General features: G+C 43.2%; 1 protein-coding gene across 2 annotated transcripts in view; it reads left to right on the top strand.

Moving 5' to 3' along the window:
- SOX6 (SRY-box transcription factor 6) overlaps nt 1–16,684 on the top strand; it is a 481,944-nt gene that overhangs the window by 8,989 nt on the left and 456,271 nt on the right. The window contains exons 2-3 of one of the 2 annotated variants that reach the window (XM_081840681.1): nt 1,802–1,841; nt 4,620–4,670. The gene's annotated coding sequence lies outside the window, so the exon portion shown is untranslated. Of the gene's footprint in view, nt 1–1,801; nt 1,842–4,619; nt 4,671–16,684 lie in introns of those variants that run through there. The other variant, XM_081840683.1, reaches the window with a different exon arrangement.

The raw sequence follows: 16,684 nt of genomic DNA, 5'->3' as shown, positions 1-16,684 counted from the left end.
GGGGGATACTGTAGATAGTTTTTACTCAGGTCCGCATATGCAAATAAGGAATTGAAAGTGACATTCAGTGATTGGATAGTTACAGAGAGTTGTTACTGTTGCTTTGTAGTTGAGCTCTATATAAGCAGGTTGGCTGAACCCTTCAGTTCAGTTCAGTTCTGTTCTGGCCTGTGAATAAACAAGAACTGTCTGAAGAATTGCTGTGTTGTCTGATATGTTCACCCACAACTTAACAAGGTTCCCGTCCTATGTAATTCGCTAAGGAAAAACAGGATGTTATGAATTATTACTACTACAGTTTGTATATATCAGGGGTAGGCAACCTAAGCCCCGGGGGCCGGATGCGACCCAATCGCCTTCTCAATCCAGCCCGCGGACAGTCCGGGAATGAGCTTGTTTTTACATGAGTAGAATGTGCGCTTTTATTTAAAATGTCTCTCTTTTGTGGTGCATAGGAATTCATTCATTTTTTCCCTTCAGAATATAGTCCAGCCCACCACATGGTCTGAGGGACAGTGGACCGGCCCACGGCTGAAAAAGGTTGCTGACCCCTGGTATATATAATACATGCTGCAACAGATAATGTTTTGTTCAATGGACTATAGTTAACTGCAAGCTATAGTTAACTGCAAGACAGTTAACAGAGACCAGGAGACAGGATCGCAGCAGACATTTTTAAAAAACAACAATTCCATTAATTCTCTGTTCACTTCCAAGCTAATTCAAAATGCTCATACTATCTTTTAATAATTCATAAACATGTTCCATTTGTGTTTAAAGCATACAATATCCCAATACCTAAAATGGCATTGCTTCTTTTCCAATTCTCAGTAGTTAAAGAAGGACAATTGCTCATTCTGCTCCTCTGTTCAGAGAACAGGTTAGTGACATTCCTGTTTCTAAACTGGAAATCTCAGATAAAGGAGAAGATACAGAAAATGGACATAGACACTGGGGGACAAACATCAAGATGGGGGGGAAGCATGAAAAAGATGAGCTTTCAGTCTTAATAAGTTTTCTTTCTTCCCTTGAATTCTCTGCTATGTTCCATTTTTTCTTAGAGAAGACAAATCTGTAATAAGTAATTGTTCATTCCTAAGGACACTTCCAGACTGCCTCATTGTTCACACAAAACTTGGTTGTTAATCCACACTTCTGTCGCTTTTCTAACCACAAAAAGTCTGATGAGAAAAATGATAGAAAATTCCACTGGATAGCAGTGTGGGATAGCAACCACTAGCTGGCAATGTCATATAACCTCTGCACGAACATATCTGAATGAATGCTCAATAAATAGGAGATGTTGTATAACTTCTGTGCAAGTTTTGTGCAAAGATCAGCATGAGTGTTCCATAAATAGCTAGCCTGGAATCTCCTCGGGTTACTTCCAGGGTAGGCAACTGCAATGAGTTGCCTTTGAAAAATAGTTTGAAAACTGCAGTTAGTATAAAATACAGCCTGGTGATCAATTAAGATCACCAGTGAGGCTCACCTTCACCATGAAGTGATCCAGTATGTGCAAAAAGACACGGCCTTTGCAACGCTGCAGCCAGAATTACCAGAAACCCTTCCTGTAGAGGTCCACTAGGATCCTTTATTGTTGGTGTGAGGCATGTTTAAAAAACCTTTCTGTTTTAACAGTTATTAAGTAATTTTAAATCTTCTATTTTTAAAGGTTTTACACCAGCTATTTTCAAATTTTTAAAATTGTTTTAGATTCTTATTCTTTGTTATGTTGTTTAGATTGCTTCATTGTAATGTTACTTCCTTTTTTAATGTCACAATCCTCTGGTTCCTTTAGGTCCACTGAATTTTGAGGATCTCCTGCTCTGTGGATGAAGGTGGGTGTTCATCCTCAGAGAGGGATGTATAGTCTTCCAAACGCTCTCTGAGCCATTTTGGAAAGCCATTTTGGTATGGTGTCAGATAACAGAAATGTGTGTGCTATCTGGCCAGATGTGCGCATCCTAAATTAACTTGTTGCCCTCAAATGTGCTGTCTCATCACCAATGCTGAAGTAAAACTTAACTACCCATCCAGTTGCTTTGAATACTTGGAAGAGAGGTTACCTACCTCAGGCAGCAAAATTTATTCAGCCAACCATCCCATTCCATTACACCAGCAGCTCTGCCAATTCACTCTCCCTTGCCCGTTTTGGATTGCTTTGTTCTTAAATATTTATTTTAATATTGGGTTTATATTTAATTTTTTTAATTTATATTGACCTATAAGGTGTGGTTTTCAAAGTCTTGTCTCATAGTGTCCTGGACATTCCCTGGGTGCCCAGTGGAAAGTGAGATAATGCCTTTACCACCATCTTCCATCTCTGCTCCAGTGGTAGAAGGTATAGGGTGTTCTCATTTTGCCAAGTAAGCAGAAACAGTGTGAGTTAAATGCACACTGCTTTACATTTTTTGGTTGGGCAAACCCAGTTAAAATGGTGGTACAATTGGCTCAGTAGCTCCTATTTCTGTGGGCTTCTGCAACCTGACATTTGGCCAGTTTGGCCAGCCTCTAGCACCGGCATGGATAACACATATTTTCTTGCAATTTAAGTACAAGTTTCTTTGCAACTTGGTTGCAAAGAACATCTATGCAAGAACATTTTTTATTGTGAATTCACATACCTGCAATGGCCTTCTATAGCAACATGTGTCCTTTGTGCAGCACATATATTTTAAACATATAAAAAATGCAATACATAGTTCAGCCTAACTGGGATGGGAGCAGTGAGGAACGTTGCATCCTCAGACAGATAAGAAGAAGATAAGGGAAGAGGAGCATGTCTAGAAACTGAGAGTGCTTCCAGTTTCCACTGTTTTCAGGAAGGTTTCCTGTGAGTTCAGGTTTCACATTGATTAGGAGGTCTTGTGCATCAAACCCACTTCCCCAAAAGATCAGACATTTTGTGATAAGAAAAAGTTATGGAGAAATGTGCTGGAAGTGTGTGATAGATAACACTTGCTTCAATGCAGTGTCATCCAATATTCCTGTAAACAATCAGAAATAATGCCCCTAAATAGCCAATGTCATTTAATTCCCCTGCAAACAAACCAGGATGCATGCACCCAAACAATGCAATCCTACGCATGTCTACTCATTTATTTCAGTTATGCTTACTCCTAGGAATAGAATGTAGATGTAGATTATATTTCACATATAAATATAGCACTGTGGTCTAAACCACTGAGCCTCTTGGTCAGCGGTTTGAATCCGTGCAACAGGGTGAGCTCCCATTGCTCTGTCCCAGCTTCTGCCAACCTAGCAGAAAAGCACACCAGTGCAAGTAGATAAATAGGTAAATGGCAGGAAGGTAAACACTGTTTCTGTGCACTCTGGCATTTGTCATAGTGTTCCGTTGTGCCAGAAGCGGTTTAGTCATGCTGGCCACATGACCTGGAAAGCTGTTTATGGACAAACGCTAGCTCCCTCAGCCTGAAGCGAGATGAGTGCCACACCCCATAGTTGCCTTTGACTGGACTTAACCGTCCAGGGGTCCTTTACCTTTACCTTTATTTCTCATTTGCTACTGCTGATGCCTTTTTTCTGGTATATATGGAAATATGTTATTATCTTCTGGTTCTTGTTTTTACTGCAGTCATCTTGACAAACTAAGCCCATTTCGTAAAGTTCTGTTTTCACCTCCTTTGAGCATGCATCCTTTTGTGTCAAATTCTTCCTTTCTGAATTATTGACAGATACAAATTCTATATATTTTAAACACTAGCAAAAAATAAATAAATGCTTATAGTAGTGTTGCCATATTTCAAACTAAAAATCTGGACAGAAAAACCGGCACTGCCAACATGGGCTGCCATACGTCCAGATTTTCTTGGACATTTGACTGACTTCCACCCAGGGGTGGGTCTAACACAAGTATAACACAATTGATGGCTTAGGATTGGTGGCTGGCCAAAGTTGGCATCTTGACCTTATGAAGAGTAGAGGCTGTGGAGAGACCATGGAGAATATGCTTTCCTAAATAGTACTATTACTTTACATTTTGCCCTTAAATGACAATCCTCATTAGATGGGGTATGTGCTACAAGAGGCCTACCCAACCTCTGCAGTTAGGCCACCAAGTCTCTGCCTCTTCACCACCACTGTCTCCATTCCTTCATTTTGCTACTCACTCTTGTTGCCAGCACTAGGGTGCCATTTGCTTTCAGCGGCAGTAGCACACACAGAGCAGATTCAGCCCCTTGTCCCCAAGGTGGGTTAGTCTGCCTGACCCTTTTACAAGTACCAGTAACACTGTAAAATCATTTTAAAAATTCCTTCCGGTAGAGGTAACCTTAGAGACTAACTAAGTTTGTTATTGGTATGAGCCTTCGTGTGCATGCACACTTCTTTAGAATCACCTATTGTAAAATCACCTATTTATATTTTATATTTTGACTACAAGGCTGTAACTTTAAAAAGAAAGTTGTTTTCAACTTTCAGAAATACTAAGGGTGACTTTTTATACCAGGTAACTGTAGTCTAGCCACAAGTTGGGGAAAGAATAAAAATGGGTAGCATTCCTAAAGCACTTTCAAGTATTTACAGTTGTTCAAATATATTGTTGTGTGTTGTCATCCTTACAACTACCTTAAGGTATTATTATTCCCATATTATAGATGAACAGATTGACTCTGAAACTAAGAGGGAATGGCTTGCCTATGACAAAGGTAAGATAAAAAATTGACATTTCTTGATTTGTATCTCAGTCTCTTGCACCTTTTCTCTGAAGTAACTCCTACTTTCTTCACTGAGATTTCCTCCCAGGTAGGTGCTCACAGGATTGCAGCCTTAGTCACTATGCTACATTTCAGAGGACAGGTTTATAACCTGTAAATTGATGTTCATGTTATGGTTCCTGAACCCAAGTGTACCACATAGGTGGAACTCCCACTCCGTGTTTCAGACCACATAGGATTATTGCTCTGAAGCTCATATAACTCTTGCTAAATTGCAGCTTTCCACGCTGAAGGGTCCTGGTTATAAATGAAATATCCTTTTGAGGGGAAAAGATTGACTATTTGTCCTATGTGAATAAGGTTGATTTGGTTATCATGATTTTATGATTTTGAATTGTGCCAGTGTGTTGCATTTGAATTGACTTTTTTTTTTGGCTGCCCTGGGAAGCTTGGATGGAAGGGTAGGATATAAGTAGAACAAGCAAACAAAATAAGTTAATAAAACATTAGTTTCCCCCTATAGTTTCACCTTAAGTGAGTCCAATAGGTTTTGGAATTTTCTGGATTTTGCTTCCTCTCATTGAAATCTGAAATGGTATCCCTGCCTGTTCACTGCATATTACTCCATCACACATTTTTCTTTCTTCTAGTACTTTAATAGGGAATTTAAGGCTTGCAGAGTCTGGCTTCCCCAAAAAGAACTTTCACGCAGCAATGAAAACATCAGGAAAAAAACATTATTTTTGAGGTTTCCATATAAAACCTAAAATGAAATGGTGCCAGATGTTTAACTGCAGTTTGGTAATATTCCAGTGACTACATATAGAACTGTTTACTTTGTCTAGCACTGGTGCTTGAAAATCTAGTTAATTCCTCAAAATGAATTTTAGCAAACAGGGCCATATATTGCTTTGCTAAGAATAGGTGACCTAGGCTTAAGTGAAGTGAAATGTGAATAACAGAGAAGCCCTATGCTCAATACTTGTTTCAAGAAGAAGAGATACCACTGGGGTGCATATCTGCTTGGAAACACACCCTCTGATGAGGAAGCCCTTCTCCCTAATGTGCTTGATGGTTAGAAAAACGCACTCTATTCCTGCTCAGGGAATTTTTTATTTTATTTTCCTATATTAGGTGTTCTAGAGTTAAATCCTAGCATTGAAAACACCTGTAGGGGCTCAGATCTCAGAGGAAACTGATCCCTGCCCCTACTGAGCTCTTGCGACATTTTGAACTGGAAATTTAAAACTGAAAGATATTACTCATGTATTAGTTCCCAGCCGCACACTACTCAACACACAATTATTTTGTTTCTGCTGGAATCTTAACTGAAACCCACAATGCAGCCTCAAAGGAGTCCCCTGCTGCTGATGATTACAGAGAATCCCACTTCCTGCCACCTAAGCCCGTGCAACTCCCTCATTTTTACCACCCTGCAGAGATAAATAATGTATATTAATGTGAAAATATCAACAGCAGAATCTCTTAAATAGTGTTTGCAAAAATCAAACCTCTCTTCAAATCAAAATGATGCACATCTATTAATTTTGACCAAGGAAGGAAGAAAAACTCAAAATCTCCATGAAAAGGCTTTTGAAAAAGTGTTAGATCCTCTCCTTGGAAAAAAAGTGTAAGTGGGCTATAGATGGGATATATTTCTAAGAAAGAAACAAATAAACAGCCTCAAGGCTAGACCAGAAAAGCCTCTTTAAGGCTGAGGCTATAAAGTGAAAATTGGCAAGGCTGGATCTGTTTTGCTTGCTATGCCCAAGTCATTAAATTGAGTAATGTAGAAAAACAATTATTTGCATCTTAATTATCTGAAACTTCTTTATATTCCAAGGCACATTCCACAAAATCTCTGCCTGCCTGGGGTTTTTTTTATGCTGCAGCAACAGCAATGGGAAGTTTGCCCAACTGGACCCTGTTGCCAGAGAGAGACAACATCCCTTGCCTTTGGGGTGGCATGGATTCCTCTTCTGACTCTGCTTGCTCCTTTCCCTCATGCACTACAATGCAAGAGGATCAGCCCATAAACTGGACAGATCTTGAAATAAATAGCATTGCTACTTTTTTTTTTTTAATGATTCACCTCATAAATTCCCAGCAAGATTTAAAGAAGTGAAAGTATAATAATAATAATAATAATAATAATAATAATAATAATAATAATAATAATTTATTTATTTATACCCCACCCATCTGGCTGGGCCTCCCCAGCCACTCTGGGCGGCTTCCATAGAAACCAAAAATACAGTAAAATATCACACGTTAAAAACTTCCCTGAACAGGGCTGCCTTAAGATGTCTTCTGAATGTCAGGTAGTTGTTTATCGCTTTGACATCTGCTGGAAGGGCGTTCCACAGGGCGGGCGCCACTACCGAGAAGGCCCTCTGCCTGGTTCCCTGTAGCTTTGCTTCTCGCAATGAGGGAACCGCCAGTAGGCCCTCGGGGCTGGACCTCAGCGTCCAGGCAGAATGATGGGGGTGGAGACGCTCCTTCAGGTATACTGGACCGAGGCCGTTTAGGGCTTTAAAGGTCAGCACCAACACTTTGAATTGTGCTCGGAAACATACTGGGAGCCAATGTAGGTCTTTCAAGACCGGCGTTATATGGTCTCGGCGGCCGCCCCCAGTCACCAGTCTAGCTGCCGCATTCTGGATTAGTTGTAGTTTCCGAGTCACCTTCAAAGGTAGCCCCACGTAGAGTGCATTGCAGTAGTCCAAGCGGGAGATAACCAGAGCATGCACCACTCTGGCGAGACAGTCCGCAGGCAGATAGGGTCTCAGCCTATGTACCAGATGGAGCTGGTAAACAGCTGCCCTGGACACAGATTTGACCTGTGCCTCCATGGACAACTGTGAGTCCAAAATGACTCCCAGGCTGCGCACCTGGTCCTTCAGGGGCACAGTTACCCCATTCAGGACCAGGGAATCCTCCACACCTGCCCGCCTCCTGTCCCCCAAAAACAGTACTTCTGTCTTGTCAGGATTCAACCTCAATCTGTTAGCCGCCATCCATCCTCCAACCGCCTCCAGACACTCACACAGGACCTGTTGATATAGCAGTGTCCCGTGCACAGCGGAATGATGAGGAATACGTGCACATACTCTACATTACTTTATTTACACTTCAAAGCTGAGAGATTACATACATGCATCTTGCTTCTGCTGCAAGCAGAGAAGCTTCCTCTCTCCTCTGAAGCACGGAGAGAAAAAAAACACACTGAACTGCAAAGAACAGTGAAAAACAGGAAAACAGTATACATCACATCCAGTCTCCCTTTCCCGTGGGAAAACTCCAACAGCAATTGACTGTGGAATGTAAACATTGTCTTGTGACAAGCATTTCGCTGCACAGTGAAGAGAGCAGAAACCAACATCCTCCCCCTTTCTGTGAACATCACTGGGCAGCGTGTTCGTACAATATCAGTACAAACCCAACTTCTGCACATAGGTACAGTGTTGATCCCTTGATACAATCTTGAACAATACATCAGCAGGAATTTCATTACCTGGCATATAGGACACCGTTATGAGTCCCTTCTGAATACGTTCCCTAGCATGTTGCAACTTTAATTGCAAGTGCTTCGTGCTTTGCTTACAACCTTCAGAATTCAGCAAAGCCAAACATGCTTTGTTGTCCTGGTAAACCTGGATTGGACATTTGACAGGAATTTTCATCTGCAAATATTTCAAGACCACCAGACTTCTGATTGTTAAATCTCAGTCTGTAATGCATAGTGCCTTTCAAATACCGCGCTATGCGTTTCAGAGCTTTCCAATCCTTAACAGTAGGATTGTTGACTTGTCTGCTTAGCAAATTACAGCTAACAGCAATGTCTGGTCTTGAACATCTGGCAATGAAGTTTAGCTTGCCTAGCACACTTCTGTACAGTGTAGTGTCAGAAAATGCTTCTTCAGTGTCATCTACCTGATAACCTGTTATCATCGGTGTGTCTACAGGGTTAGCATCCATCAGGTTTAGTTTGCTTAACACATCAGCAATTTTCCGTGACTGGTGTACTAGAATGTTACCATCTTGATCTCTCTCTATTTCCAGAGATAGGTAGTTGTTTACCTCACCAAGATCTTTCATGTCAAAGTGCTCTTTCAGTTGAGCTAGGGCGTTATTGTACATTGTGACATCTTTCCAAAAGAATAAAAGATCATCAACATAAAACAAGCAATACAGTTTCTTCTGCCCCTCCTCTTTGACAAATACACATGGATCAGCTTTCCCTTGCTTAAAATCTAGAGAAAACAATACTTCAGTGAGTTTTGTGTGCTAACACCTTGCACTTTTTTTGAGACCATAAAGGGACTTCTTCAGAGCACAAACAAATCCCTGTTTTACCTGTACGCCATCAGGTGGAAGCATATAAAGTGATTCATCTAGAGATCCGTACAGAAAAGCTGTATTCACATCATGGTGACTAATGTGTAGATTCTCCTCTGCAGCTAGCTTGAGCATAAGCCTAATGCTCTCATACCTCACTGTGGGTGAGTAGGTCTCGTGATAGTCTTCACCTGGTACCTGTGCAAAACCTCTGGCTACCAATCTGGCTTTGTGTCTGACTATCTTGCCATTTTGATCAGTCTTCGCTTTGAAGACCCATTTGCTTCCAAGCAGTTTCATTCCTGGAACTACTGGAACAAGGTCCCATGTTTTGTTCCTTTCTAAGGAATCAAGCTCAGCCTTCATGGCATTTAACCATGGCTCAGCTTCCTTTGAATCCAAATCCTGGATTTCTTGGAAATTTGAAGGTTCAAATACCTTCTTGGAGCTTTTAACAGCTGTTACTGCTATCTTAGCAAACTCATCAGCAAATCTCTTTGGAGGTCTGCCTTTTGTAGCTCTTTGTGACCTGCGAATTAGCCGTAGGTCTTCAACACTCTCCTCTTCCTTCTTAGGAGAAAAGTGGCCTATTGTGAACAATGGTTCTTCCAATTCCTGATCAGAGCTTTCAGAGGGTCGCATAGAGGCTTTTGCACTCTTGAAATCCTCTGAATCACCTGATTCAGTTTCAGACTCAGAATCAGAACCTTCATCAGTGGGTGTGGGTTGTTGCGGTTGCTTTTGCTGTTGACTATCCTCAGTCTCATCACTGTCATCAGGATAACATTGGAAAATTCCCACATTCTCCCCCCACTTGGCATTGTACTCAACACTTCTTGTGAGCTTAATTGTCTTTGAGTCAGTCATCATTATTCTGTAAGACCCTTTCTGATAACCTAGAAAGATACCATGCAATCCACGCTTGTCTAACTTGGAGTTTTGTGGTGAGTGAACCCACATGTCAGAACTAAAAATTTTCATGTGTTTGATGTATGGCTTCTTGCCAAACATCTTCTCATAGGGGGTACAACCAATCGCTGAAGATAACCTGCGATTATAACTGTAAGTGAAACATGCGAGAGCTTCGGCCCAATAACTCTCTGGAAGATTGGCATCATGTAGCAAGGTTTTTAACCCTTGAAGCAAAGTCTGGTTTGCTCGCTCCGCAAGACCATTCATCCATGGCGAGCGAGGACTAGACAAATCGTGTTGAATTCCTTTCTCAGTCAGAAAAGCTTCAAACTGCTGAGAAGTGAATTCTCCCCCGCGATCACTGAAAAGAGTCTTTACCTTCTTACCATGCACATTTTCCAACCAAGCACAGAATTCCTTGAACCTAGGAAAAGCCTCTGATTTCTGCTTGAGATTGTACACATAAATATACCTGGAAAATGCATCAATGAGAACCATGAAGTACCTGTTTCCACCCAAAGAGGGCGCTAGTGGTCCAACCAAATCAGCATGAACAATTTGGTATGGTTCTGTAGCTTGCCTACTGGACACCTTACCTTTCGCAGCCATTTTCACCTTGTTTGCTGCGCATGCCTTGCACTTCATGTGGTACCTGCAGGGTTTAATAGTCATACCTTCAACCAAGGCAGGCATCTTAGATACTGCCTCAAAATGCAAATGACCAAATTTTCGATGAAAATCGTGAATACATTCTGCATGCAAACTTTTGTTAGAACCTGCAATGCAACAAGTGTCATCCTGCACAACATCATCAAAATACAAAACATATAAATGATCAACATATTCAGCATACAATACATAATCATTTTTCTTTGTGATGATGCACCTTTTGTTCTTAAAGGAAACGTCAATATTCCGCTCATTCAGCTGTCCAACGCTGAGCAGATTATGTTTGGCATCCGGCACATAAAGCACATTCTGTATCGATAAGTCCAAACTGTGAAGAACAACAGTTCCGTAGCCTTTACTGGGGATTGTGTGGTCATCCGCCTGGTGAATCGCACCTTCCTGCGGTGTAAAAGACACGAACAGTCGCTTATCGTTGCACATGTGATGGGTCGTAGCCGAATCAACAACGAAGAAAGATCTAGACGTCTTCTGGACCTCTGCAACTTTTGGAGTGAAGCGTGAGACCATTGCCTTGGGCTGCGTTGTCCTGGACACTGGACCTTTGCCTTTGCTCTGGCCTCTTCCACGCGATGAGCTTCCGCTGCGCTGCTCTGTCTTGGCCCTGGGATATTTGCATTCCCTCTTCATATGGCCTAGACGTCCACACGAGTAGCATTTCACTGCCTTCAAAGCTTTGGCGCCATCTGGTGGTTCCACTGCACTCTGGGATGACGTCTGTGAAGACTCCCCCTTACCCATGCAGCTAGCACCCTGGCGGTCTGCTTCATTCTGAATCATGGCAGTATCACAGGCTACTGTGAGTTGAGCATTTGGCTGATTGGTGGTAACAGATTCCCCACTTGCTTCAGCCAGCCTTCTGCAGCTAGCCATCATGACTCTGGCATAAGCCTTCTGCATCATCTGTGCAGCTTTGAATCAAGCTGCTTTATACATGCTGCGTCACTGCAGCTTCAAAACCTCATTCCAAAGGCAAGTTCAAAAGTGCTTTCTCTCTGCTGCCTTAAATCATGCTGCGTCACTGTTTTCTGCAGCTGCTTTAGTCCAAAAGCACTTTTAAAAATTACTTTCGATTTCCCCAGCATAGGAACTTGATCCTTTGAGCCCTTGCCTTAAAAGTTCAAAGTCCAGCCATAAAGCCATTAATTAGAAGCTGGCAGGCTGCCCGGAGCAGTAGCACATACCTCATCAATCATCTTGACGCGCAGAGATATCGTCCGATCCGTCCCTCTGCCGCTGTTCCGATATCTGGGGCCCATTCTTAAGATGACTGCGTTTTTCTGGGCCCATAACCAATTGTGTTGATATAGCAGTGTCCCGTGCACAGCGGAATGATGAGGAATACGTGCACATACTCTACATTACTTTATTTACACTTCAAAGCTGAGAGATTACATACATGCATCTTGCTTCTCTGCAAGCAGAGAAGCTTCCTCTCTCCTCTGAAGCACGGAGAGAAAAAAAAACACAGTGAACTGCAAAGAACAGTGGAAAACAGGAAAACAGTGTACATCACATCCAGTCTCCCTTTCCCGTGGGAAAACTCCAACAGCAATTGACTGTGGAATGTAAACATTGTCTTGTGACAAGCATTTCGCTGCACAGTGAAGAGAGCAGAAACCAACAGGACCTTCACCGCCTTCACTGGTTCTGATTTAAAAGAGAGGTAGAGCTGGGTATCATCCACATACTGATGAACACCCAGCCCAAACCTCCTGATGATCTCTCTCAGCGGCTGCATGTAAATGTTGAAAAGCATGGGGGAGAGGACAGAACCCTGAGGCACCCCACAAGTGAGAGCCCAGGGGTCTGCACACTCATCCCCCCCCACCACTTTCTGAACACGGCCCAGGAGGAAGGAGCGGAACCACTGTATGACAGTGCCCCCAGCTCCCAGCCCCTCAAGACGGTCCAGAAGGATGTTATGGCCGATGGTATCAAACGCCACTGAGAAATCCAGCAGAACTAGGAAACAGCTCTCACCTTTGTCCCTAGCCCGCCAGAGATCATCAACCAGTGCAGGTGGTTCCGCTAAATTGTGAACCACCTGAAAAAGTCTCCTGCTGCTGTTTTCTGCAGAAGCAATAGAGGCGGTGAAGAAATTCTTCTTTGCCGTCGCTATCGCCACTTGGTAGGCTCGACGTTGAGCTCTAACCTGTGTCTGGTCAGATTTGGAATGAGTTATCCGCCACCGGCGCTCTAGCCGTCTCAACGATTGTTTCATTGCCCTCAGATCCGTGGAAAACCACAGGGCTGTCCGGGCTCCATGCAATCGGAGAGGGCACTTCGGAGCCAAACAGTCAATAGCCCTGGTTAACTCCACATTCCAGCGGGCCACCAGCGAACCAGCTGAAAGGCCATCAACATGGGATAAAGCATCCCCTACCACTCTCTGGAAACCATTTGGATCCATTAAGTGGCGGGGGCGGACCATCCAAATTGGTCCCACCTCCCTGCAGAGGGGATGGGTCGCAGAGAAGTCCAGTTGCACCAGGAAGTGATCTGACCATGGCACTTCTTTCGTTTCGCTTTTACTTAGTGTCAGATCACCAACATCCATAGAGGTAAACACCAGGTCCAAGGCATGTCCGCAGCTATGGGTTGGGCCAGACTTATTCAGGGACAGCCCCATGGAGGCCATGCTTTCCACGAACTCCCGAGCGGCCCCTTGTAAGGTCATGTCGGCATGGATGTTAAAATCCCCTAGGACGACCAAGCTAGGTGTCTCCAGGAGAACATCCGCCACGACCTGAAGCAGCTCGGGCAGGGAATCCTTGGTGCAGTGGAGAGGTCGGTACACCAAAAGGAATCCTGTACTGCCCCTATTGCCAAACCTCCAGAACATGCACTCGGAAAACTGGGTCTTCCCAATAGGACGCCTGGTGCAAACTAATGACTTCCTAAAAATCACTGCAACACCCCCTCCCCGCCCACATGACCTGGGTTGCTGTGCGTAAGAGAAACCTGGTGGACAAGCAGCGGCAAGGACAGGCCCATCTGCTTCATCCAACCAAGTCTCTGTTACACATGCCAGGTCAAGTCCTCCATCCATGATCAAGTCATGGATGGCAGTGGTCTTATGAATCATTGACCTGGCATTGCACAGCAGCACCTTCAGGTCATGTGGGTATCCTTTGCTGATTCTAGTATCCATCCGGTCAGGACCAGACCCGGAGGCAGGAATAGTCCTCAGACAACGACTAAACCTGCCCCCTCTGTAATGACATGGTCTGGTCTTAGCGTAACTCCTCCTCCTACCCGTGATCACTGAGATCGGTTGTCCCAGTACATCCCCCCCTGTAGAACATGCCCCAGCCATTTTGTGTATACTGTTTTAACTAAGTCATTGTGGTGTAGTGGATTGAATGGAGACTTAGATTGTGATGATGCAGCTTCAAACCTCTGTCTGGCCATAAATTTCACTGGGTGGCCCACTCTCTATATCCCAGACTAGCCCACCTCACAGATGAAATTGGATAATCTTCTGGTTTGGGACCAGGGTATTTGAGGAGCCACCTTTTTCTGTCTATTGATTGCAGTCATCTTCTGAGACCCTGTCCACCAAGGCAGGTGCAGTTAGAGGGGATATAGGACAGGGCCTTTTCAGTGGCAGTGTCCTAATTGTGGAAACTCCTCCCTAAGGACATAAGACTGGCTTCTCCTGTATTGTCTTTCTTAGGCAGATGGCAGGTTTTAGGCAGTTTTCTTCCACCAGGTTTTTATGTCCCCTGTTGCTTCTATTTATATCAAACTAATACCTTGATTTTGATTCTTCATGTTATGTAGACTCAGGTCAAAGACTCTGATGAAGTTGCACTACAAGTCAGTGGATTTTAAGCAGTGATGTAGTTTCTCACACAAAAATGGGGTATTTAGTACAATTATTCATCTGTTTTCTTGTTTTCTTTTTAACGAACCTCATGTGGCCACATCCAACTATATCAAATACCTCTGCTCAAGTCATATAATATTAATAATATTGGCGCCCTGGTATAGACATTTTTTTTTCAGAGAAGTGATCCTGCATTCTCTCACTGAAGAATGATGAACAGGCCCATAATTGTATAAATTAAATAATCCATAACATAAAAGCTTCTGTTTATATCTGGTAGGCTTTATTTTTAATCTTACAATCCATAATCCTGTAGATAGGTTTTACCTGCAATGAAGTCAAGGACCTTCTTCTGACTCCACTATGGCTAGCATACAAGGTTCTAATATTCACATATCAAAAAAGGCAATAGGATGCCTTGCAGGGAATTGGTGTGGGGGGCGGGGGTTCGCTGGTACTTCTCATTTGGTAAATTCTGCTATGCACAGTTGCTAGACGGTAGTCCGGCTATTGCAGCTGTGCTGGACTGAGGTCCCTGCACTGGGGCAAGGGAAAACATTATTCCATGGAAGACAGTTGATCCAATGTTTGGTGACACCACTGCTTTCCAAGGATGTATTTATTTGGATCTGGTTTGTCATAACTTCTCATCAACTTGGTTGCCGAGATACTTGTCAATCATGTTAAGCAGGCACCTTCATGGTATTGTTTTTTGGTGCTGGTTTTTAAAAAAGCAGGGTTGGCTAAAGACTGAGGGTGAGTTAAGCCTTTTGCCGATGGGTAGTCCTTAGCAAGTCACTAACTCAGCCCAGTTTACCTCGTAAGTTTGTTGTGAGAATAAAATGGGATTTCTCCCATTCATGTTGTACAGCAGGGGTGCCGATCAAAGAGGACCAGATTCGATGAAGTGAGCATGGGTGAGGGCCGACCAAAGTTGTTGACCTTTTTTTTAGAATTGAAGTTGTTGAACTTTTGTTTTACCCCAGAAAAGTGGGCTTACCATGGAGTGACATGGAGCAGTCCATTCAACTACTGGATTCCAGACAGGCTGCCATTTCCCTACATCTTTGTCTTTCCCAATTAGCAGCTTCAGCCCCCTCTGCAGCTGCCCAAAAGCATCTATGTATGTTTCCTGACTCTGCTTCTGTCTCCTTTGCTCATTCATAGACTTCAAAGGAGCCAAAATTACTCCTTACACTACTGGGCTACCCATACTTTATTGCGTACAGGAACAATGAGATTGCAAAAGGCAATATCCATTCAGATTGCAAGGTTAATTTTTTTCTGCTGTTCCCAAAACATGGTTGAGGGAAATGTGTACACCCGGCAGAGCTGTGGTTCTCTACAAGTATATTTCTAGGTGCTATATTATTGAGGTGGGAGGGAGAAAGCTAGGAAAGTTGTTCCCACCCAGTACCTGCAAGTACCTCCACCCGGGCTTCCTGGGGCTGAGATTGTCTTGCCTGAGCTCCTGTGTCCCTATGTGGTTTAGGGATTTTTCTGCCACAGACTCTTTTATGCCTGCCCCTGCCCCAGCTCTAGCTCTGTTGTGGTTTCATTGTGGGCTCTAGTTCCAGTCATTGTCTCAGCTATCCTTCTCCATCTGTATATGGGAACAGCGACCTACATATTTGGGGAGTTCTGATAGTGACTGAAAGGAGCATCTCCTTCTTTTGAAGGCAAGTTTATTCTCTCTTTCTCTCTGTGAGTGAAGTAGAAGCAGGGCCAGGTCCAGGTAATGGGCACTGAGGAGCCAGGGAGGAAGGCTCTTTCTCTCCATCCTCAGCTTTTGTGTGTGGAAATAATATAAGGCTGGTTCACATGTTTATCCAATATACAAATAGTGTATGAACAGTATACAGTGCTGTGTATTAATAAGGCATATCTGCATTGAGCTAATAATATGAAACATCCAGCCTCAAAATATTTCTACCCCTTTGGACCTTCACTTCTTTAAGCAATTCCAAATTTACACGTATATGTTTGTCATAAATGTATTCAGATGTGGGCTGCATCTGCTTGCGTGGCAGAATGCATGTAGGTGGGGCGGGGGTTGATAAAGTAGAAAGCATACTTACAGAATCATAGAATCATAGAATGGTACAGTTGGAAGGGATCCCAAGGATCATGTAGTCCAACCCCCTGCAATGCAGGAATCTCAGCTAAAACATCCATGACAGATGGCCATTTGACCTCTGCTTAAAAACCTCCAAGGGAGGAGAGTCAACAACTTCCT

The sequence above is a fragment of the Podarcis erhardii genome (genome assembly GCF_964252035.2).
Source record: "Podarcis erhardii genome assembly, chromosome: 1".
Classification (NCBI taxonomy): domain Eukaryota; kingdom Metazoa; phylum Chordata; class Lepidosauria; order Squamata; family Lacertidae; genus Podarcis; species Podarcis erhardii.
This window is presented reverse-complemented; position numbering and strand designations above follow the sequence as displayed.